General features: G+C 43.3%; 1 protein-coding gene across 1 annotated transcript in view; it reads left to right on the forward strand.

Moving 5' to 3' along the window:
- The window catches only part of zc3h10 (zinc finger CCCH-type containing 10), a 109,436-nt gene extending 87,145 nt beyond the window's left edge, over positions 1-22,291 (forward strand). The window contains exon 3 of the transcript XR_013889914.1: positions 21,800-22,291. The gene's annotated coding sequence lies outside the window, so the exon portion shown is untranslated. The remainder of the gene's footprint in view (positions 1-21,799) is intronic.
- The last annotated feature ends 479 nt before the right edge of the window (positions 22,292-22,770 follow it).

Raw genomic sequence — 22,770 nt, forward strand, 5'->3', positions numbered from 1 at the left:
CAGAGACAGTTATAGATAAAAGCTACAGGGAGGTAGTTACTCCTAGAAATGAGGATACTTGGGTGACTGTTAGAAGGGGTAAGAAGCAGTCAGTGCAGCAATCCCCTGTGGCCGTTTTGGATACTGTTGGGGAGGGACTCACCAGGGGTAAGCCATGGGATACAGGTCTCTGGTACAGATTCTGCCCCTGTTGCTCAGAAGGGAAGTGGGGAGAGGAATAAAGCATTAGTCATTGGAGACTCCACAGTTCGGAGGATAGATAGGAGATTCTGTGGGAACGAGAGAGAATCACGGTTGGTGTGTTGCCTCCCAGATGCCGGGGTCTGTGATGTTTTGGATCTTATTTTTGGGATCCTTAAGGGGTAGGGGAACCAGCCTCAAGTCATGGTCCACTTAGGCAACAAAGACATAGGTAGGAAAAGGGATGGGGCTGTAAGACAGAAATTCAGGGAGTTAGGTGGAAGCTTAGAGCTAGAACAGAGTTGTTATCTTTGGTTTGTTACTCATGCCACGTGCCAGCAAGGAGAGGAATAGGGAGAGAGAGCAGTTGAATACGTGGCTACAGGGATGGTGCAGAAGGGAGGAATTCGGATACCTGGATAATTGGGGGTCATTCTGGGGTAGGTGGGACCTCTACAAATGGGATGGTCTACACCTGAACCTGAGGGGTACCAATATCCTGGGGGGGGGGAAGTTTGCTTATGCTCTTCAGGAGGGTTTAAACTAATTCAGCAGGGAGATGGGAACCTGAATTGTAGCTCCAGTGTACAGGAGGTTGTGAGTAGTGAGGTCATGAATAAGGTTTTAAGGATGCAGGAGTGTACCAGCAGGCAGGAAGGTGGTTTGAGGTATGTCAGGAGCATCCGGAATAAGGTGGGTGAACTTGCAGCATGGGTTGATAGTTGGGACTTCGATGTTGTGGCCATTTTGGAGGCAGGGACAGGAATGGTTGTTGCAGGTTCTGGGGTTTAGATGTTTCAGTAAGATCAGGGAAGGTGGTAAAAGAGGGGGATGTGTGGCATTGTTAGTCAGGGACAGTACTACGGATGTTTGATGAGGACTTGTCTAGTGAGGTAGTATGGGCTGAGATTAGAAACAGGAAAGGAGAGGTCACCCTGTTGGGAGTTTTCTATAGGCCTCTGAAAAGTTCTAGAGAAAAGATGATTCTGGATAGGAGCGAAAGTAACAGGGTAGTTGTTATGGGGGAATTAACTTTACAAATATTGATTGGAAAAACTATAGTTTGAGTACTTTAGAGGGGTCAGTTTTTGTCTAATGTGTGCAGGAGGGTTTCCTGACACAGTATGTAGATGGGCCAACAAGAGGTGAGGCCACATTGGATTTGGTACTGGGTAATGAACCAGGCCAGGTGTTAGATTTAGAGGTAGGTGAACACTTTGGTGATAGTGACCACAATTCGGTTACGTTTACATTAGCGAAAGAAAGGGATAGGGGTAGGTATATACTGCGGGGCAAGAGTTATAGCTGGGGGAAAGGAAATTATGATGCGATTAGGCGAGATTTAAGATGCATAGGATGTGGAAGGAAACTGCAGCGGATGGGCACAATTAAAATGTGGAGCTTATTCAAGGAACAGCTACTGCGTGTCCTTGATAAGTATGTACCTGTCAGGCAGGGAGGAAGTGGTCGAGCGAGGGAACCGTGGTTTACTAAAGAAGTTGAATCTCTTGTGAAGAAGAAGAGGGAGACTTATGTAAAGATGAGATGTGAAGGCTCAGTTAGTGCACTTGAGAGTTACAAGTTAGCCAGGAAGGACCTAAAGAGAGAGCTAAGAAGAGCCAGGAGGGGACATGAGAAGTATTTGGCAGGTAGGATTAAGGAAAACCCTAAAGCTTTCTATAGGTATGTCAGGACTAAAAGAATGACGAGGGTAAGATTAGGGCCAGTCAAGGACAGTAATGGGAAATTGTGCGTGAAGTCTGAAGAGATAGGAGAGGCACAAAATGAATATTTTTCATCAGTATTCACAAAGGAAAAAGACAATGTTGTCGAAGAGAATACTGAGATACAGGCTAACAGACTAGATGGAATTGAGGTTCGTAAGGAGGAGATGTTAGTAATTCTGGAAAGTGTAAAAATAGATAAGTCCCCTGGGCCAGATAGGATTTATCCTAGGATTCTCTGAGAGGCTAGGGAGGAGATTGAAGAGCCTTTGGCTTTGATCTTTATGTCATTGTCTACAGGAATAGTGCCAGAAGACTGGAGGAGAGCAAATGTTGCCCCCTTGTTCAAGAAGGGGAGTAGAGACAATCCTAGTAATTATAGACCAGTGAGCCTTACTTCTGTTGTGGGCAAAGTTTTGGAAAGGATCATCAGAGATAGGATTTATAATCATTTAGAAAGGAATAATTTGATTAGGGATAGTCAACACGGTTTTGTGAAGGGTAGGTCGTATCTCAGAAACTTTATTGAGTTCTTTGAGAAGGTGACTAAAGAAGTTGATGAGGATAAAGCAGTTGATGTGGTGTATATGGATTTGATAAGGTTCCCCACGGTAAGCTATTGCAGAAGATACGGAGGCATGGGATTGAGGGTGATTTAGTGGTTTGGATCAGGAATTGGCTAGCTGATAGAAGACAGAGGGTGGTGGTTGATGGGAAATGTTCATCCTGGAGTTCAGTTACTAGTGGTGTACTGCAAGGATCTGTTTTGGGGCCACTGCTGTTTGTCATTTTTATAAATGACCTGGGTGAGGGAGTAGAAGGATGGATTAGCAAATTTGCAGATGATACTAAAGTTGGTGGAGTTGTGGACAGTGCGGAAGGATATTGCAGGTTACAGAGGGACGTAGATAAGCTGCAGAGCTGGGCTGAGAGGCGGCAAATGGAGTTTAATGTGGAAAAGTGTGAAGTGATTCACTTTGGAAGGGGTAACAGGAATACAGAGTACTGGGCTAATGGTAAGTCACTTGGTAGTGTGGTTGAGCAGAGAGATCTCGGTGTCTGTGTGCATAGATCCCTGAAAGTTGGCACCCAGGTTGATCGGGTTGTTGAGAAGGTGTAAGAAGGTGTGTTAGCTTTTATTGGTAGAGGGATTGAGTTTAGGAGCCATGAGGTCATGTTGCAGCTGTACAAAACTCTGGTGCGGCTGCACTTGGAATATTGCGTATGGTTCTGGTCGCCGCATTATAGGAAGGGTGTGGAAGCATTGGAAAGGGTGCAGAAGAGATTTACAAGGACGTTGCCCGGTATGGTGGGAAGGTCTTATGAGGAAAGGCTGAGGGACTTGAGGCGGTTTTTGTTAGAGAGAAGAAGGTTAAGAGGTGACTTAATAGAGGCATATAACATGATCAGAGAATTAGATAGGGTGAACAGTGAGAGCCTTTTCCCTTGGATGGAGATGGCTAGCACAAGGAGACCTAGCTTTAAATTGAGGTATTAGGATAGATGTCAGAGGTAGGTTCTTTACTCAGAGAGGAGCAAGAGCGTGGAATGCCCTGCCTGCAACAGTAGTGGATTCACCAACATTAAGGGCATTTAAATAGCCATTGGATAAACATATGGATGATATTGGAATAGTGTAGGTTAGATGGGCTTTAGATTGGTTTCACAGGTCGGCACAACATCGAGGGTCGAAGGGCCTGTACTGCGCTGTACTGTTCTATATTCTATGTTCTACAAGATTATGAGGAGCATGGACAGAAGTCAGAAGCTTTTTCCCAGGGTGGAAGAATCAATTAATAGGGGGCAGAGGTTTACGGTGTGAGGGGCAAAGTTTAAAGGAGATAAGAACATAAGAAATAGGAGCAGGAGTAGGCCATCTAGCCCTTCGAGCCTGCCCCGCCATTCAATAAGATCATGGCTGATCTGAAGTGGATCAGTTCCACTTTCCTGCTTTCTCCCCATAACCCTTAATTCCCTTGTCTGTCAAAAACCTATCTACCCGTGACTTAAATATATTTAGCGAGGTAGCCTCCACCACTTCAACGGGCAGAGAATTCCAGAGATTCACCACCCTTTTGAGTGAAGAAGTTCCTCATCAACTCCGTTCTAAACTGCACCCCCCTCTTATCTTGAGCCTGTGCCCTCTAGTCCTGCTGTCCTTTCTGAGCGGGAAGAATCTCTCTACCTCTACCCTATCCATCCCTTTCATTATCTTATACATCTCTATAAGATCCCCCCTCATCCTTCTAAACTCCAACGAGTACAGACCCAGTCTATTTAGTCTCTCTTCATAGTTCAACCCCCTCACCTCCGGTATCAGCCTAGTGAACCTCCTCTGCACTCCCTCCAAGGCCAAAATATCCTTGCGCAAGTGCGGCGACCAAAACTGCACACAGTACTCCAGCTGCAGCCTCACCAGTACCCTGCACAGTTGCAGCAAGACCTCCCTACTTTTATATTCTATCCCCCTCACTATAAAGGCCAACATTCCATTCGCCTTCTTGATCACCTGCTGCACCTGCAAACTGGGTTTTTGTGACTCATGCACAAGGACTCCCAGGTCCCGCTACACCGTAGCATGCTGCAGCTTTTTGCCTTTTAAACAGTAATCCCTCCTACTATTATTTCTGCCAAAGTGGATAACCTCACACTTGCTAACATTATACTCCATCTGCCAGGTCCTCGCCCACTCGCTCAGCCTATCCAGATCCCTCTGCAGACTTTCCACACCCTCCACACAATTTGCTTTTCCACTCATCTTCGTGTCATCAGCAAATTTCATCACCCTACACTTAGCCCCCTCCTCCAGATCGTCTATATAAATGGTAAACAGTTGAGGCCCCAGCACCGATCCCTGCGGCACTCCACTAGTCACCAACCGCCAACCAGAATAGCACCCATTGATACCAACTCAGCCTACAGGTGCAGCAGGTGATCAGGAAGGCAAATGGGATGCTGGCCTTCATAGCGAGGGGGGTTGAATATAAAAGTAGGGAGGTCTTGCTGCAACTGTACAGGGCACTGGTGAGGCCGCAGCAGGAGTACTGTGTGCAGTTTTGGTCGCTGCACTTGCGCAAGGATATTTTGGCCTTGGAGGGAGTGCAGAGGTGGTTTACTAGGCTGATACCAGAGTTGAGGGGGTTGAACTATGAAGAGAGGCTGAATAAACTGGGTTTGTACTCGTTGGAGTTCAGAAGGATGAGGGGGGATCTTACTGAGACGTATAAGATGATGAAGGGGATGGATAGGGTAGAGGTGGAGAGGTTCTTCCCACTCAGAAAAGACAGCAGGACTAGAGGGCACAGCCTCAAGATAAAGGGGGGGTGCAGTTTAAAACGGAGTTGAGGAGGAACTTCTTCACTCAAAGGGTGGTGAATCTCTGGAATTCTCTGCCCGTTGAAGTGGTGGAGGCTACCTCGCTAAACATATTTAAGACACGGGTAGATAGGTTTTTGGTAGGCAAGGGAATTAAGGGTTATGGGGAGAAAGTGGGAAAGTGGAACTGAGCCACTTCAGATCAGCCATGATCTTATTGAATGGCGGGACAGGCTCGAGGGGCTAGATGGCCTACTCCTGCTCCTATTTCTTATGTTCTTATGTAACTCTGCTTCCTATTAGACAACCAATCCTCAATCCACGCTAACACCTTACCCCCAACTCCATGCACCCTAACCTTTTGCAGCAACGAGGCACCTTATCAAATGCCTTTTGGAAATCTAAAAACACCACATCCACCGGTTCCCCTCTATCTACCGCACTAGTACAAGGCAAGATGTACAAGGCAAGTTTTACACAGAGGGTGGTGGGTGCCTGGAACTCGCTGCCAGGGGAGGTAGTGGAAGCGGATATGGTAGTGAGTTTTAAGGGGCGACTGGACAAATACATGAATAGGATAGGAATAGAGGGATATGGTCCCTGGGAGGGTAGGGGGTTTTAGTTAAGTCAGGCAGAATGGTCAGTGCAGGCTTGGAGGACCGAAGGGCCTAATCCTGTGCTGTACTGTTCTTTGTTCTGCCGTGCCACTGTATTCTGGTTGTGCGCAGATGTAGACTTCTATCAGGTCGCCCCTCAACCTCCATTGTTCCAGTGGGAACAAACGAAGTTTCTCCAACCTCTCATAGCTAATGCCCTCCATGCCAGGCAACATCCTGGTAAATCTTTTCTGTACCCTCTCCAAAGCCTCCACATCCTTCTGGTAGTGTGGCAACCAGAATTGAACAAGTGGAAGTCTGTAAAACATGGCAGAAGCTTAATAAAAGGAAAGGAATTGCATTTATGTAGCACCTTAGGACATCCCAAATGCTTTGCAGCCAGTCACTCATTTTGGAAGAGCATCATTGTTCCTTTGCGGGTAAGTTCGGCAGTCAAATTTGAGCACAGCAAGCTCCCACAAATAGTTATGTGGCAATGACCAAATTAGTTTTAGTGATGTTGCTTGAGGGATAAATCAGCTCTTTTTCCAATAGCACAATGGAATCCTCCACACACACTGAGTGGACAGAATCTCCGTTTTTTTCACCTTATCTGAAACACAGCCACCCTAGAGCGGAACTTGAACCCACAACCTTCTGAAGCTAAGGTGAAAGTGCAACCAACTGAGCCATGGAGTTCCTGAGCGATCACTGGTGCAATGCCTACTGAGGTGTTTGGCTGCATGCATCCCTATCCTGGGACCCGTGCCTCCAGCGCCTTTCACATGTAGCCTGACATGTGCACGGGCCCTCATAGCCTTCCTAGGAGGCAATCAGCCAAACAGGATGGTCAGGTTTCTCTGACAGCAAAGAATCACAATAGGAACTCAAATAGGTTCTTCGTGCCGATCCCAAAGATTTCATGGAGGCCAGGTCATTGAGTGTCTTTAAGACAGAGATGGATGGGGTTCGTGATTAATAAGGGGTCCAGGGGATATGGGGAAAAGGCAGGAGACTGGGGATGAGAAAAATATCAGCTGTGATTGAATGGGGGAGCAGACTCAATGGGCCGAGTGGCCTGATTCTGCTCCTATGTCTTATGGTCTTATGACAGAGAAAGGTTTGTATACTAATCAGATGATATCTGAATATAGAAATAGCATTTTAAACATTAGCAACTGTAATCCAGGAAGCAGCCAGGTGTGGCTTTCCATGCTGCCTGCAACAGCAACGTCTATTTATATAGCACCTTTAATGTGATGTGACAACCCAAAGCTCTTCACAAAAGTCCCCTATGGAGATATTAATTTGATTGGATTTATTATTGTCATGTGTATTGGGATACAGTGAAAAGTATTGTTTTTTGCACACTATACAGACAAAGCATACCGTTCATAGGGAAGGAAAGGAGAGTGTGCAAAATGTAGTGTTACAGACACAGCTAGGCTGTCGAGAAAAATCAACTTAACGCGAGGTAGGTCCATTCAAAAGTCTGACAGCAGCAGGGAAGAAGCTGTTCTTGAGTCGGTTGGTATGTGACCTCAGACTTTCATATCTTTTTCCTGACGGAAGAAGGTGGAAGGGAATCAGAAGACCAAATGTTAGATCAAAGAGGTAGGTTTTAAGGAGTATCTTAAAGAAGCAAAGTGAGGTTGAGAGGGTGAAGAGGTTTATGGAAAAAATTCTTGAGCTTGGGGCCTAGGCAGCTGAAGGTATGGCCACCAATGGTGGAGCGATTATAATGGGGAATGCACAAGTGGCCAGAAATAGAGGAGCGCAGAGATCTCAGAGGGTTGTGGGGGCTGGAGGAGATTACAGAAATGGGGAGAGACAAAGCCCTGGAGGAATTTGAAAACAAGAATGAGAATCTTAAAATCAAGATGTTGCTTGACCAGTTGCCAGTGTAGGTCAGCGAGAAGTGAGAAGGGGAAGAGGAATTGTTGCGAGTTAAGATGCGGGCAGCAGAGTTTGGATAACCTCCTGTTTATGGAGGCTGGAATGTGGAGGAGCAGCTAGGGACTGAGTTGGAGTGGTCAAGTCTAAAGGCAACAAAGGCATGGATGAGAGTTTCAGCAGCTGATGAGCTGAAACAGGGGTGAAGTGGAGCAGTGTTATTGAGGCGGAAGTAGTGTCTTAGTGCTGATGCGAATATGAGCTCAGGACCAAAATGGACACCAAGGTTTCGAACAAACGTACACCATTCTGTGTTCCAAATACAGCCTTTCCTGTACTTGTAGTCTATTCTAAATGGTGGCTTAGATTCAGTGTGAGCTGCCTGCAACCTCCCCGAGACGTACAGTCTCAATTTTAACGTGATTGCAAAATGAGTGTTAATATTCATGAAATTGGCAATACTTAAAAATGGAACTTAACGCAAAGAGATTGCTCATTCCCTGAGCGTTTCCGTTTGAGTGATCCATAATTGAGATGGGAACTCTTGAATTGAGAAAATTGTTAAAACGTAGATTTAAAGCTAAAAATTGAATTGATGCACTGTCTTCTTCAACCAAAAACAAGCACAAGTGGCCATCGCCTCCTTTGAAGTGCACAGAAACATGATCAGAGTTAGATCTGCCCTGCACTGAATCACATGGTTTTAATGAACTACAAGAAAGCCTGCAATGTTAATGAAGCTCAGAAATAAAGGCTTACATTGCAAGGATCAGAGTCTTAGAAACTCCTTTTAATTACAGTGCCATGAATTTGTATATGTCAATAACCTCTGAATATATTAATAAACATGTAGGGGCCAGCCTGACTAGAATGCAACATTATTCTGTAGCTAAGTTTGCCTCTGTCTTTCCTCTTGTGTTGGGTTTTGGTTCAAAACCTCACCCAAGTATACATCCTTCACGTGTGAGTTGAGTCAGTCAGGGTCAGCAGACTATTTGACCATGTAGTGCATCGCCGCTAAACACAATCTGATGTCTGTGATCTATTTAGTAAGCTGCATTGCAGTGGTAAGGGTTTGGTTCCTGGGCCTTGTTATATTTACCGAGATACTGAGTGGGTAAAAGCACACTCCGATCTTTAGGAGATGTGAGATCTACTTGTGGGGGTGACTGGTGACATTGAACAAAGGGATTCAGAAATGGAACACTTCCATTCATGTGTTAGATGGGCAGTTTGACACTACCTTCCAGCAAAGGTAATGCAATACAAACAATTTTCTAACCTGTTGTTACCAAGTTAAATGTGGGATAATTTAAATTACGGGAATGTGGCCGGGGTGGGATTGTGGTTGGTGCAGACTCGATGGGCTGAATGGCTGCCTTCTGCACTGTAGGATTCTATGTTTCTATGATGGTTCACCAATAACAATTCACTTTAAATCTCTTTTCTGCTATAAATTGACAGCCATCATTAAGTTTCCTGATTATTATTGAATAATAATTTGCTATACAAACAACTTTCACATTATGCGACAAACTAATTCTGGATCTGAGTGTGTACCCATCCATTCCTAACCAGAGTGATCATAAAGTTCAAAGTTTATTTATTAGTGTCACACAGTATGCTTACATTAACACTGCAATGAAGTGACTGTGAAAATCCCCTAGTCGCCACACTCTGCCGCCTGTTCGGGTCACTGAGGGCGAATTTAGCATGGCCAATGCACCTAACCAGCACATCGTTCGGATTGTGAGAGGAACCAGAACACCCAGAGGAAACCCATGCAGACATGGGGAGAACGTGCAAACACCGCACAGACAGTGACCCAAGCCAGGAATTGAACCCGGGTCCCTGGTGCTGTGAGACGGCAGTGCCATGCAGTTTGAATGGAGACACACTGGGGTATTATCTGAAACTGAATCGTCTTCCCTGTAGACTTTGATTCTCTTTTTAAGTTTCTAATTCTGATATATTTGGAGACAGGATACTATATTGAGTTGAGCCAGCTGTACGATAACTACATAAGAGGATCAAGCTTGTGATTACACTGTCCATGAGGAGAAATACCAGGCACAATGACAGTTTTCGATCAGGGTCGATGAGCAGGGATAAAAGCAGTGGGGATAAAGCTAAAGGAATTGAAGGTCTGTGCAAATTGTTTTCACTCTGTTCGTGGCTTTTTGAAGTAACATTGAATGGGATGTTGTCATGGTAACAAGGTATTTTCATTTCAAAGCACAGGAGAAGCTCTTTCCCTCACAAACTGCAGTTACCCTGGCAACTGTTGTCCACCATTTTTTTAAACTGAGATTTGGAGAAATATTTAATTTACAAGGGAGGGAAAGCAATGCTTTATGAATAGCAACCCCAAATTGGCATCAAATAAAGACGTGGGCATCAAATAAAGACTTGAAGTATTCTGATATCAGAGGTGTGCTTAGGTTAAACATTCAACCAACAAAGGCTCCCTCCATTACTTGGATGTAATAATGAGACAGACTACAATTGCCAGTTGCAGGAAAGGCAAGCTCCCTTGTTGCATCCTTCACTGGCTGACAGTTGTACACTTCATTAAAGACTTATGAGCAGTTTTAGACTTCTGTTCTAAATCAACTCAGCCATCGCTTTTTTATATTTCTAATTATCACTCTACTGAAGGCCATTTGTCACCATGAATCCTCATTAGGTGAGCAAAGGTGAGCCACAGCTTGTTATTGGATTAATATATCTGTCTAATGTACAATAGTTTGAAAATATAAACATACACAAGTTTATGATATTAATTAGAATTACCATCTTTTACCAAGTCCAAAAGTGCAGCTTAGGAAGGGGATAGACTGGGATCCTAGCTTAACGTCTGAGGTTTGCTTTGTGCTGAAGAAAAGTCATTGAAAACATCACCGGCATTAATTAATACTCACTCCCCTCACATCATGACACACAGAAGGAAGTGGAAACACAAAGTTTCTATAGTAAAGGATAAACAGAAAATGCTGAAAGTACTCAAGGTCAGGCAGCATCTGTGGAGAGGAATGGAGTTTATGGTCGAGATCTTCCATCCTCGTTGGCAGCTGGGATTTTCCGGTGCTGCTGAAAGTGAATGGAGTATTGGCTGGAACGCCAAATTCTCCGTCAGGTCCTGACACCGACGAGACCAGAGAATCTTACCCCATGTTTCAGAGCTGTTTTCTGTTTCTTTATTTGTCAATTACTACTCTCTTTTGCCTTGCATCACAATCCCATTGGAGGTCTGACGAAGGGTCATTGACCTGAAACATGCACAGTTTCTTTTCCCATGGATACCGTCTGACCTGTTGAGTATTTCCACCATTTCTGTTGATATTTCAAGTTTCCAGCATTCACCACATTTGCCTTTGTTCTATTTTATAGACCCTCAGATATCTTTTTTAAATACACATCGTATAAATTCATGTGGTGGTTAAAAATATCTGATTTTTGGTCATTTCACATTTCTTGATAGCCCATCAAAGACTGAATGGTCCAATCCCATACTGAATGATGGCATGCCTCTAGAGAAAGATCTTAAGCTATCAAAGATTTATTTCCAAGACCATAAGAGATATATTATTCAATGTGACATCTCTGCTATTGTTGCTGAAATTGAAGTGAAATTGAAATGGAAAGCAGGGCTACATGTTGATTGCAGCTTCTTTCAATCCTACTTTTGATTCGTGTTTTTGTGGTTCTAAAGCACACAAGGAAATCACATTCTCAGTGTGGAGCTCCCTACCTTCATCATGGGCTGTTTTTAAAACTACATTCCACTTTAGAATACAGACCACAGGAGTCTTGCATTTTGTGCATTGGCTACAGTGATTGCTTCATGAGGGGGAGGCGATGGCCTAGTGGTATTATTGCTGGACTATTAATCCAGAAACTCAGCTAATGTTCTGGGGATCTGGATTCGAATCCACCATGGCAGATGGTGGAATCCAAATTCAATAAAATAAATCGGGAATTAGGAATCTGCTGCTGACTATGAAACCATTGTCAATTGTCAGAAAAAACCCATCTGGTTCGCTAATGTCCTTTAGGGAAGGAAATCTGCCGTCCTTACCTGGTCTGGCCTACATTGTGACTCCAGAGCCACAGCAATGGGTTGACTGTCAACTGCCCTCTGAACAAGGGCAACAAATGCTGGCCAACCAGTGACGCTGATGTCCCATGAATGAATGAAAAAAAATCCAGAACCTGAAAAATGCAGAGTCCAGGATTTATAGAATTGCTGAATGGTTCCAGCACTGAAGGAAGTTATTTGGCCAGTCACATCCATGCTTGCTTTCTATAAGAGCAACTTACTTCATCCCACTACCCCATCTTTTCCCTGTAGCCCTGCGAATCTCTCTCCTCAGTTTCCTTCTGACAGCTCTGATTGAATCTGCTTCCACCACACTCAGCATTCCACTTCCTAACCACTCGCTGCATAAATCACCTCATGTCACCTTTAGTGCTTTTGGCATTTACCTTAAATTTGGTTCTTGACCTCTGTGCCCATGGGAATAGTTTTTCCTACCTACTCTGTCTAGACCCCTCATAATTTGGACTACTTCTATCAAATCTTTCCTCAACCTTCTCTAAGGACAACAGCCCCAACTTTTTCTATCCTCGTACATTTTGTTCTCTAATTGGCTCCATCCTCCTTTTGTTGCCCATTTACTTTCATATGGCAACATTTTGCTTCTATTTCATATTTGCTGCCAGTCTCTTCTCATACTCTTGCTTTGCTTCTGTTATTTTTTACTATCTCCTGAAATTGCCATATTCAGCCTTATATCATCTATCACACGCAAGGAACTACAAAAGATCGTGAATGTAGCCCAATCCATCACGCAAACCAACCTCCCATCCATTGACTCTGTCTACACTTCCTGCTGCTTTGACAAAGCACCCAGCATAATTAAGGACCCCACGCACCTCTTCCACCTTCTTCCATTGGGAAAAAGATACAAAATGTGGAGGCCATGCACCAACAGACTCAAAAACAGTTCTTCCCTGCTGCTGTCATACTTTTGAATGAACCTACTTTGCACTAGGTTGATCTTTCTGTACACCCTAGCTACCACTGTAACACAACATTCTACACCCTTTCCTTTCCTTCTCTATGAGCAGTATGCTTTATCTGTATAGCATGCAAGAAACAATACTTTTCACTGTATCCCAATACATGTGACAATACTAAATCAAATCAAAATCAAATCAAATGCACCCCTTTTTCTGCCTAATCTTACTCTCTGTCTCTTTCATCTTCCAGGGAGCTCTGGCTTTGTTTGTTCTATTCTTCTTCCTCGTGGGAATGTGCATTGACTGTGCCCAAACCAAATTCACTTTGAAGGAAGCTACAGTTCTGTCACAGTTTTACCCTCCAATCTTTGATTTCAACTTACCTGGGTCAGATCCATTCTGACCCCATTGAAATTGGCTCTCCCAGTTAATTTTTTTCCCTCTGGATTGCTCCTGTCCTCTATCACAGCTAACTTTAGTCTTATGATACCAAGATCACTGTCCTCTAACTTTTCTCCAACTAATGCTTGTTCTATTTGATCCACCTTATTCCCTAGAACCAGATGCAGTAATACCTCCCCCTTTGCTGGAGTGGTAATGTACTGACCTTGACAATTCTCTTGAATGCTTGTTAACCTTAAAACAGAGCTGGAGCTTTACTTTACAATGTGAGAAGTTTATAATTTAAAACACTCTTTACTGGTGTCCATGCTGTTTCCAGAGCTACATTATGTGCTGACTGTTGTCATGGAGCTGAGATTCTCAGCATCAGCATCTGAAATGCAAGGCCACCATTCTGAACAATGAATGATAGCTATCTATCGCTCACAGATCTGCTGTGCTGGCTGAGCTTTGGGTTCCAGCATGAACACGATCAGCAAAATCCCTGTGTTTTTAACCACCTCTTCATAAACTCGGTGCTTATCCCCCTTTTACAAAGAGAACAAAGAAAAGTTTGAAAAAAAATGCATCAGCTAAATCCAGACACACCACTTTCCTCTGACTCTGTGTGTCATCCCCATTGTTCTGACAGCTCGGAGTTCTGGAATGATTTTTTTTCTCTCTTTAAGTCCACTGCATTTTAATTTTTTTCCCCAACTAGCTTGCTGACTCAAGAGAAAAACAAACAATTGAGAAGCTGCATGTCCAAACAGTTTCAAACAAAAGAAAGGACTCTGAAAGACTATTTCCTAAATCGTGCCATGTGCCACTTGTCACATTATATTGAAATCAACATTTTGTCTAGTATGCTGACCCCACGTCACTGGAGTGCTCTTAGGTCGCACAGAATTAACGTTACAGTCAGTGTGTTCACAGTCAAGCTCTCAACATTAGGACTATTTCATTTGGACATTAGGACATTTTGCATCAATTCAAAGCTATTTCCACTTTGAACCAACGTTGATTGGTCGATGAAATTTCGGCTGATATTTGGCCATCAGATTAGTTTACTAGCTTAATTCCCAGATTAGTCCCACACTTAAAGTGCAGGTGGCACAGTGGCTAGCACTGCTGCCTCATAGCTCCAGGGTCCTGGGTTTGATTCCCAGCTTGGGTCACTGTCTGTGTAGAGTTTGCACATTTTCCCCGTGTCTGCTTGGGTTTCCTCCAGTTTCCTCCCATACTCCAAAGATGTGCTGGTTAGATGCATTGGCTATGCTAAATTCTCCCTCAGTGTAGACGAACAAGCAACAGAGTGTGGTGACTGGGGGATTTTCACAGTACCTTCATTGGTGTTAATGTAAGCCTGGTTGTGACTAATAAATAAATAAACTTAAAGAATGGTTGCTAGAGGGTTGATACTATAAATCGAGCTATATTGAGTGACAGAGAGGTGAAAACTGGGAGCAAAATTGAACAGATGGCCTAGAAAAGTGCAGAGAGGAATAATGAAATAGTGGGAGAGAATAGGAAAATTGCATTGTTCTCCAGGGATTCATTTTTAACATCATGCATATTCTCCAGATAACTACTCACTAATGCTGAGTGTCTGAGAACCTGATTTCTACAGAAAGCCTGGCTTCACTTTCTTTACATTTGTTTCATGTATTAATTATTAGATTAACAGCTGTTTCTGTCATGAACCACTTGTCAGAGACAGGAAAAACATTAGCAAGAAACATGTGTTTCAGACAGTGCTACTGCACGGTTAATCAACCACCAAGCATTTTCTCAATTTGCATGCAACTTCAACATTTAATTCCAAAATACTTCCCAAAAGCAAGCTTTTAATGTGGAACTGAAATCAGCCCTCTTGAGCCATGCCTCAGTAACATAGACCAAGAAAATCTCACGTCCAGTTCCTGGTCTGTGCTAAAATACTGATCTCATCTAATTGGCAATGAAAAAGTGTACAAGTGGTTTCAGTGCCCAATGGAAAATGTCATCTATAATTCCCATCCTTAATCCCTGGTGAGCAATCCTGCTGAGAAATCCGTCTGTGGACTTGGATCCTGAGATGGAATCAGCTGTGAAAGTGCCGCAGTCAAATCATTTGCAACAGGGTCCAGTGATTGTTAGTAGCCTAGTCATTACGTATTTACCTCCCTGAATATGCACTTGTAACAATGGAGAAAAAAATTAGGGTTTCTAATTTCTTCTGAGCCACACGATCTAATTTTGGATTCTCTCCTCCCTTCTTTGAATGGGAAAGATAGAGAGAGGACTGTTTTCCACCACTGTAACATTATATCTTAGTTTGCCATCCAATTTTAATGAGAGAGCCTTAATTTTTATAGTTTAATGAGTCATCTGGCACAGGACGTCATTTAGCTCATTATGCCTGTAGTTGTGAAAGAGCTCCAATTAGTCCCCCATTCAAATTTTAATTGGTTACTTGGTATCCTGTCAGGACTCCTTTATCATGTCCTTATCCTCTTTCTTAGAAGCCTACAGTGTAGAAGGAGGCCATTTGGCCCATTGAGTCCACACCGACCACAATCCCACCCTTGGTTGGGACTCCTATCCCCATAAACCCATGCATTTACCCTAGCTAGTCCCCCTGACACTAAGGAGCAATTTAGAATGGCCAATCTGCCTAACCTGCACATCCTTGGATTGTAGGAGGAAACCCACACAGACACAGGGAGAACATGCAAACTCCACACAGATAGTGACCCAAGCCAGGAATCAAACCTGAGTACCTGGTGCTGTGAGGCAGCAGTGCTAACCACTGTGCTACCGTGCTGCCACTATGAGGTTCAAAACATATTGGATACTTAAAATAGTTGGTAAAAGTGTCCAAATCCCTTGGGCATTGACTGAAAGCTCTAACATTTTCCACCCTTTAAAACCTGACGGAAATACCATATAAAGTTGTACTGTGCTCCATTGTGACTTTAATACATTCCCAACCATCAGTGTGCAATGGGCCCCTTGCCGCTTGTATAGAAGTGGCTTTGGTTGTTGTGTACAGTGGGCGAGGATTCTCATGAATTCCTGCTTACTATATGCAATAGCTGAAATCATTCCACAGGAGGACCACAGTCAAAGCATGTTAAGGGGGTATGGATGTCAGTAGAGAAGGAGACAGAAACTGGGAGCAATATTATGAGGAGAAGTGGTAAGAATCTGAGTGCTGCTTTTCAGCTGCAGGAGAATTTTGTAAAACAATTAAGCTATCAACAGTGAAAAGTAGGGCCAAGCTTGCTTAAGATTTCCTAGTTTTCTGCCAGTATTTTTTTAATCAACTATGGTCATGATTGGTTTCAGATGAAGGGTCCAACAGTCAAAAAGGAGATAAATGTTTAAGATCATGAAGGATTGATAGCGTAAATAACATTTCCAACGGCTGAAGGGTCAATAATCAGGGGACACAGATTTGAGATGATCAGCGAAAAGAACCAAAGTTAACACAAGGAAAAACTTTTTTTAACGCAACAAATGATTCAAATTTGGACAGCCCTGCCTGATAGGACGGTGAGACAGATTCAATCGGTGCTTTCAAATGGGAATTCGAAAATTACTTGGAGAAAAAAATGCTGGACATAAAGAAAGAACCAGGGAGTTGACTAACTGGATTATTCTTTGAAAGAACTGGCATAGATTTGATGGGCAGAATCCTGTCAGGATTAAAGGCAAAGTGAATAAGAATAAGGAACCTTGTTCTCGAGGGATATTGGAACTCTAATAAAGAAGAAAAGAGAGATGTATGACATGTATAGGCAACAGGGAGCAAATAAGATGCTTGAGGAGTATAAAAAGTGCAAGAAACTACTTAAGAAAGAAATCAGGAGAGATAAAAGAAGACATGAGGTTGCTTTGGCAGTCAAGGTGAAGGATAATCCTAAGAGCTTCTACAAGTATATTAAGAGCAAAAGGATAGTAAGGGATAAAATTGGTCCTCTTGAAGATCAGAGTGGTTGGCTATGTATGGAACCAAAAGAAATGGGGAAGATATTAAATGGGTTTTTTGCATCCGTATTTACTAAGGAAACTGGCATGGAGTCTATGGAAATAAGGCAAACAAGTAGGGAGGTCATGGAACCTATACAGATTAAAGGGGAGGAGGTGCTTGTTGTCTTGAGGCAAATCAGAGTAGATAAATCCCCAGGACCGGACAGGGTATTCCCTCGGACCTTGAAGGAGACTAGTGTTGAAATTGCAAGGGGCCTGGCAAATATATTTAAAATGTCAGTGTCCACGGGCAAGGTGCCGGATGATTGGAGGATAGCCTATGTCATTCAGTTGTTTAAAAAAGGCTCAAAAAGTAATCCTGGAAATTATAGGCTGGTAACTTTGTAGTAGGCAAATTATTGGAAGGAGTACTAAGAGATAGGATCTACAAATATTTGGATAGACAGGGACTTATTAAGGAGAGTCAACATGGCTTTGTGCATGGAAAGTCATGTTTAACCAATCTATTAGAGTTTTTCGAGGAGGTTACCAGGAAAGTGGATGAAGGGAAGGCAGTGGATGTTGTCTGCATGGACTTCAGTAAGGCGTTTGACAAGGTCCCGCATGGGGCATTTAGAGCATTGCGATCTGATTAAGGATACGCAGCATGGCTTTGTAAAGGGTAAGTCTTGCCTTACGAATCTGGTAGAATTCTTTGAGGAGGTGACAAAAACGGTCGACAAAGGACAAGCTGTTGATGTTGTCTATATGGATTTCAGTAAGGCGTTTGACAAAGTCCCTCATGGGATACGTGGTCAGGTATCTAGATGGGTAGAGAACTGGCTTGCAAAGAGGAGTCAGAGAGTAGTAGTGGAGGGGTCCTTTTCTAGCTGGAGGTCTGTCACTAGTGGTGTGCCGCAGGGCTCGGTACTGGGACCTCTTCTCTTTGTAGTGTATATAAATGATTTGGAAGAGGGAGTAGGTGGTGCGATCAGCAAATTTGCTGATGACACCAAGATGGCTGGATTGGCGGGCAGTGAGGAGCAGTGTCTGGCAATACAGCAGGATATTGATAGGCTGGTTGATTGGGCAGATACATGGCAAATGGAGTTTAATCCGGATAAATGTGAAGTGATGCATTTTGGCCGGAATAGTGTAGGGGGGAGTTATATGGTAAAGGGTAAGCCCGTAAAGAGTATAGAATCGCAGCGAGACCTGGGGGTGCAAGTGCACAAGTCTTTGAAGGTGGCAGTGCAAGTGGAGAGTGTGGTGAAGAAAGCCTATGGTATGTTAGCCTTTATAGGAAGGGGTATAGAATATAAGAGCTGGAGTCTAATGTTGCAGTTGTACAGAACATTGGTTAGGCCGCATTTAGAGTACTGCGTCCAGTTCTGGTCGCCTTACTACCGGAAGGACGTGGAGACTCTGGAGAGAGTGCAGAGGAGGTTTACCAGGATGTTGCCTGGTATGGAAGGACTGGGGTATGAGGAAAGATTGAAGAATTTGGGGCTCTTTTCCCTTGAAAGATGCTGACTGAGGGGGTATCTAATGGAGGTATATAAGATTATGAAGGGTATAGATAGAGTAAATAGAGGTAAGCTATTTCCTATGACAGAGTCACATAGGACAAGGGGCCATGGACTTAAGGTGAGGGGGGAGAGGTACAACACAGATATTAGAGGGAGGTTTTTCACACAGAGCGTAGTGGGGGTATGGAATGCTCTGCCAAGTAAGGTGGTGGAGGCAAACACGCTAGAGTCATTTAAGAGTAACTTAGACAGGCACATGACTGGGTTGGAGATGGGTGGATATAGGAGATTGTTTTAAATAAGGGTCATTAGCATTGGGGCGTCCCTGGTAATGTAATTGGATATGGTATGATAATAATGTTTTTTCTCTTTTCATTCACAGGTTTTAAGTCGGTCCGCCTCGTGTCTGAGGGGCATACACATGATGGGTCGTACTGGGGCTGCTCTTGGTTGTTTGAGATTGGCCGAGTACTTCATGTCGTTAGTGTGTGCCTAAACTGGACCAGATACTGGGCAAGACGACAGCTCAGTGACTATCGCTGACTGCTGTGCAGACACATGGATTTGGGCCGGTGTCTGTGGGCGTTTGCGCATTCTCCCTGTGCTTGCGTGGGTTTCCTCTGGGTGCTGTGGTTTCCTCCCACACCCCAAAGATGTGCTGTTAAACTGATAGGGACAATTTATTCCTGCCAAAATCAGATTCCCTCAATCTGGATGGCCATAAAACATTAGACAGGGGTCGTGGGTGGAGAGGGGGACTGGTGGTGTTGAGATGGCGGCGTGGGCTCGTTGGGCCGAAGGGCCTATTTCCCAGGCTGATTTTGTTCTTTGGGAGGTTAGTTAGGAAGTTCAGTTGCTAGGTATACATGGAGAGGTAGTAAATTGGATTAGACATTGGCTCAATGGAAGAAGCCAGAGAGTGGTAGTGGAGGATTGCTTCTCTGAGTGGAGGCCTGTGACGAGTGGTGTGCCACAGGGATCAGTGCTGGGTCCATTGTTGTTTATCATCTATATCAATGATCTGGATGATAATGTGGTAAATTGGATCAGCAAATTTGCTGATGATACAAAGATTGGAGGTGTAGTGGACAGTGAGGAAGGTTTTCAAAGCTTGTAGAGGGATTTGGACCAGCTAGAAAAATGGCAGATGGAGTTTAATGCAGACAAGTGTGAGGTATTGCACTTTGGAAGGACAAACCAAAGTAGAATGTACAAAGGTAAATGATAAGACACTGAAGGGTGCAGTAGAACAGAGAGATCTGGGAATACAGATGCACAATTCCCTAAAAGTGGCATCACAGGTAGATAGGGTCGTAAAGAGTGCTTTTGGTACATTGGCCTTTATAAATCAAAGTATTGAGTATAAGAGTTGGAATGTTATGGTGAGGTTGTATAAGACATTGGTGAGGCTGAATTTAGAGTATTGTGTGCAGTTTTGGTCACCTAATTACAGGAAGGATATTAATAAGGTTGGAAGAGTGCAGAGAAGGTTTACAAGGATGTTGCCGGGACTTGAGAAACTGAGTTACAGAGGAAGGTTGAATAGGTTAGGACTTTATTCCCTGGAGCGTAGAAGAATGAGGGGAGATTTGATAGAGGTGTATAAAATTATGATGGGTATAGATAGAGTGAATGCAAGCAGGCTTTTTCCACTGAGGCTAGGGGAGAAAAAAAAACTAGAGGACATGGGTTAAGGGTGAAGGGGGAAAAGTTTAAAGGGAATATTAGGGGGGGGCTTCTTCACACAGAGTGTGGAATGAGCTGTCGGATAAAGTGGTAAATGTGGGCTCACTTTTAACATTTGAGGAAAAACTTGGACAGGTACATGGATGAGAGGGGTGTGGAGGGATATGATCCAAGTGCAGGTCAGTGGGACTAGGCAGAAAAATGGTTTGGCACAGACAAGAAGGGTCAAAAGGCCTGTTTCTGTGCTGTAATGTTCTATGGTTCTATGGCCTCTTTCTGAGCTTACTATTCTTTGATTCTAACTGCACAGTACAAGTTAGTGTCATCACCAATGTGAACAGCAAACAGAAACTAAAATCAGTCTAATCACCTTCCTAGCTACTACTTTCTACATGGGCAAAACCAATCTTCCGGGCAAAGCAGTCACCTCCCACTCAAACTTTAGGTAAACTCCATCACTAAACAGCAAATGAAAAATCCATTGTTTTGTCATTGACCCCAACAAATTTCCTGGAGTAATCTCACATACTTTTTTGGAATGTTTGGAAAATCTCTGCTGCTGCAGGACTCTGAAGTTGCTTAAAAGGGACAATCCTCTCAGGCAGCACATAAACACGTACTCTCTGCCTGGTCTGGCACAAGGTGTCAGCGGGCAAATGTAAATTAATCACCCTCACAGAGATGCATTTTGAATTTAATGAAAGTCTCCAATTCCTCAACAACGTGAGCTACCTGTTGTATTTACAGGTATTCCATTGGACTGGCCAGAAATAAGAGGAAGACTGCAGCATTGTACCACAACCACACTTCTCACTGAATGACTACCAATATTTTTCTACAATTATATGGGTTCATTATGTATCTGTGGTTAGCTTCCAGGATATTAATGAGACAATATAAATTTTTCAACTTCTTTGGAATGTTGTGTTACAGATAGAAATGTAGTCCTGGTCACACACAGCTCACAATTGTCCTTCTATTGTTGCTTTGCTGATAGGATATGATAGATGCTTAAGTATGGTATAAAGTACCATCACAAGTATAGAATCACTACAATGTAGGAGGAGGCCATTCAGCCCATTGCGTCTGCAGCAACTCTTTGACAAAGCATCCCACCCAGGCCCTATCACTGTAACCCCACTTATTTACCCTGCTAATCTTCTTTGAACACAAAAGGGGCAATTTTTCATAGCCAATGCAGCTAACCTGCACATCTTTGGTCAATAGAACAATAGAAGGAACTTTTCATAAATGTGAAAGTCTGTTCAAGAAATGAATGGGTTAACATTCTACTTATTAAATAGTAGAATCATAAAATTGAATACATATGTTGCAGCATAAAAAAGCATAACTATGTTTTTTCAACCTTAATTCTTGGATACAAAGTTTATTTAATACACCATGTAATTAGTACGCTGTGATACTTGAAATGATATTTTATATTGAAATCACTCTGAAATTGGTAAATATTTCTGCTAAAACATGCCTTCAAACCCACGACCTCATTTTGAATTTCAAGGCCGACAGCTGACTAACGATAAAGGATGCAAGAAATGGCCGAGAGCTTCCAGTGTATTCCAGGCTTCTGGACTGTAAAAGCACATCGCACAAGTACATACAATGGACTGAGAGAAAACCTCTAATCTACAACATAGCGCACAATTTATGTGGCAAATATCTCATTATCTTCCTGGTAACAGAGTTATGGGAGACAGTATTGAGATAGATAGATGCAGCTTTTAATTATTTATTTACATCTCAAGTCAATTAAAATATTAGCCACTTTTTGCAATCATATATTCTCCTGTAAATAATGGCAACACATTTGTGATAGAGTTACTCAGATTTCTTACACACCCCCATTTGTACCAATTATTGAATACTGAAAAACATGTTCGTACCCAGGGTGTTTGCAACATTCAGGTTGCTAAAACAGAGACCAGAGTTTAAAAAAGATTGTGAACAGCACCATCTTCTGGCAACCCAGCTTCATGTTCCATTTTGAAAATTGTAATTACAGGCCGGTTAGTTTAACGTCTGTGGTAGGTAAAATGTTAGAATCCGTCATTAAGGAGGAAATTGCGAGGCATCTTGAAGGGAATTGCTTGATAGGGCAGACGCAACACGGTTTCATTAAAGGGAAGTCGTGTCTGACCAATTTACTGGAGTTCTATGAGGATGTGTCTAGGGCGGTGGATAGAGGAGAGCCGGTGGATGTGGTCTTTCTGGATTTTCAGAAGGCGTTTGATAAGGTACCTCACAAGAGGTTACTGCAGAAGGTCAGAGGACATGGAGTTGGGGGTAGGGTGTTAGCGTGGATAGAGGATTGGTTGTCAAATAGGAGGCAGAGAGTGGGGGTCAATGGGTGCTATTCGGATTGGCGGTTGGTGACTAGTGGGGTGCCCCAGGGGTCGGTGCTGGGCACTCAGCTATTTACCATTTATATAGATGATCTGGAGGAGGGAACCGAGTGTAGGGTGTCGAAATTTG

Source organism: Carcharhinus amblyrhynchos, chromosome X (assembly GCF_965287045.1).
Source record: "Carcharhinus amblyrhynchos chromosome X, sCarAmb.v2.hapA, whole genome shotgun sequence".
Lineage (NCBI taxonomy): Eukaryota > Metazoa > Chordata > Chondrichthyes > Carcharhiniformes > Carcharhinidae > Carcharhinus > Carcharhinus amblyrhynchos.